Here is a 2783-nt window from a genome sequence, read left to right on the forward strand (position 1 = left end):
TTTGTTATGGTTGTTGATTATTTGTTCGATATTGTTCATGCAGCTGTAGCTGAGTTTGATGGTGTTACGGTTGAATATTTTCCTGAGTTTATGGTCTATGGGGAAGTGTTTGTCGATTAATGAAAGGAATTTGTGGCCAATGTTCGTGTAGACGTTTTGCTGAATGGAGGGTTGTACCAAAGTATATTTTGTCGAAGTCTGTTTTTCCGCTTTGGTAGTAGCGCCTGAGTCGAATTTTAATGTGTATTGGTATCCGTTTTCGTCGAGTGCTTTTTGGTATGGTGCAATTATTTGGTCAAATGATGCTTTGTCGGATGATAGTGAAGATAGACGTTTGTTGATGGCGTCGGGTATGTTCTTCGTTATGGTTGGTGGAAGGTTGCTTTCGCTGTGGACGTATTGCAGAGAAGTGTTGGGTTTTGTAAGGGCGATATGAAAATTGTTAAGATTGAAGGTGATGTCAAGGAAGTTGATGATTTTTGTTTGCTTCAGTTATGCGCGTAGTCCATTGTTGTTGAATATCCGCATATTTCCCTTTTAATGTTCTCTCACTGTGGTGTGGTGTTTGAAATGGCAAGTCCGTCGCCTCAATACAGTCCTATGTCTGTTGTGATGTTTTGTAGTTGAGAAAGGAGGTAGCTTCCTACGAGTTCAGATTGTATATATATTCAATATATCTTTATTATATAAATAAAATTTAATATATATTGTATTTTATACTTTATAAAATATAGGTACTATATACTATATAGTTTAATATTATAAAAATATGAGAATGCAAAGCTCACCCTGTTGAGGACGCTATAAAATTTCTTCGAGATTGGCTGGGATTAGTACAGCTGACACACTTCACAATCCTTAGCTATATTCTTGTTGCAATAGACATCCCTCAACTACACCTTCAAGAAAACCAGCTGAAGACAAGTTAAGAAAATCTCAACAGGTTTTCTTTTTAAGAGGTAAAGACATTCCACCTGAAAATATGCTCATTATTGAAGAAACAAGTGAATCTAAAGCCAAGACAATGTTTGTCATGAAATGATATTTATGTCAGTACCTTTCTCATTGCTTTTGCTGAGCCAAGGAAAGTTTCCACCAAGAAGGTCTTCAGTGGAAACACATTTGCCAACCATATTCTCTTTTTTCACAAATCTGTTAAGGGTGTTATAAACTTTGACAGATTTTTTCAAACTTTTCTTCTTGGTAAAATCTTTTTTGAATAATTCTGAGTGCTGCTTTGACAAATCAAACAATTCAAAACAAGAAAATTTTAATAGCTAAATGCTCTAAAATGCTGAACAATCTGAACAATTTGAAAACTAATTAGTATTCATGTGTTTTTATTAGTAAGCTGTGACACAACCAGTTTGTTTTATGGACATAGTATAGTGTGCAGTTGTAAGCTTCTGTCAAGAGATGCCCAAGCTGTCAAAGCTCTTGAAAAGTAGCTGAAATTGAAGAATAGTTTGCAAGCAATAGAACTTCACAAGAATCTGGAGGAGGTAAATGTAAGATTTACCAACTTAATGCCTGGCATTGGCATTAACATGGCTAGATACAACTTGCCTCCTAATAAAGATTGTCTGTAGAAACACATCAAATGTGCCAATTACAAGCAGCAATATGGAAATTGTCACTGTGCCCCACCAAATCTGTTCAACCATGTATGAAAAATTGCCAAAATAGGTCTATCTCCATTGATTGGATAGATGGCATTTGTGCACCAATCGATGTGCTAAATATTTACAACTGTATGCGTAAACCTAAATGCACTGCTTGTTGCTCAAAAAATAGATGTTTTTGTAATTGCATCCATTTTTTGCACTGAACTCTGTTAATGCCTTTCTTTCTTTACAGAAGAGTTGGAAATGGATGTGTATGGAGAGGTTTTTGATGCAAAAATTACCGACAAAGAATTGTCAAGTGACAATGAAGTAAATGAACAGTGAAAATCAACAAGTAGCATCGTGATTTCACATCTTTCTTAATTGAACCTTGTCTTCAGATTAAAACACCTTTTATTAAATAATTCAGAATTGATTTGACCTTGTGGCAAGCATTCTGTCATCTTGTATAATCTTTCTTACAAGAAAACTGTGTTTTGCTTTGTTTACTCTCTAAAGGCTTTCAAGGCTTTTAAATTTTCATCATGTATTGTTGCATTTCATGGTTTGGCAACCACAACTTTCCTCGCATGGGACGATTCTTATTCCTACAATAACATCGCTTGTAGCACATTTTCCCTTGCAAAGACATACTGTGTCATTTATTTTATCAAAGCAGCAGGCGTTGTAAATCTACTGTGTCTGCGAAGAATGACTTCATTTTTTGGCTGTACTATTTTTATGACTATACTATTTTAGAATAGCATTATTGTTAAGTAAATTTTATGTTCCTAGGCATGCTAATGTGCCTTATATTTGGCATGATAATGAGCCTAAATTTTTGGGAAAACATTCAAATATTGTTCATTCCCAAAAAACTTAAGCAAAATGTGTTTTTTTACGCAAAAACAATACCCACAAAAACTTTTTTATAAATGTTAGGAGAAAGAGCATAAAACTGGCCAGACTGAACAAGAATTTGGCTCAACTTCAACTTCTAAAACACTTGGAAGATCTCTACCAGGTTAAATTCGTCAATTAAAAATATATTATGAAAGATTGTTATATGCAGTGCAGTGTTTGAAATTGAATGAAGATATAATCCTCGCGACTTTGCTGGACAATTCATTAACCTGAAAAAATTCAGGTCAGTCAACGGATCAATAAAAGATATTAGAA

The sequence above is a fragment of the Xenia sp. Carnegie-2017 genome, unplaced genomic scaffold (genome assembly GCF_021976095.1).
Source record: "Xenia sp. Carnegie-2017 unplaced genomic scaffold, XeniaSp_v1 HiC_scaffold_6, whole genome shotgun sequence".
Lineage (NCBI taxonomy): Eukaryota > Metazoa > Cnidaria > Anthozoa > Malacalcyonacea > Xeniidae > Xenia > Xenia sp. Carnegie-2017.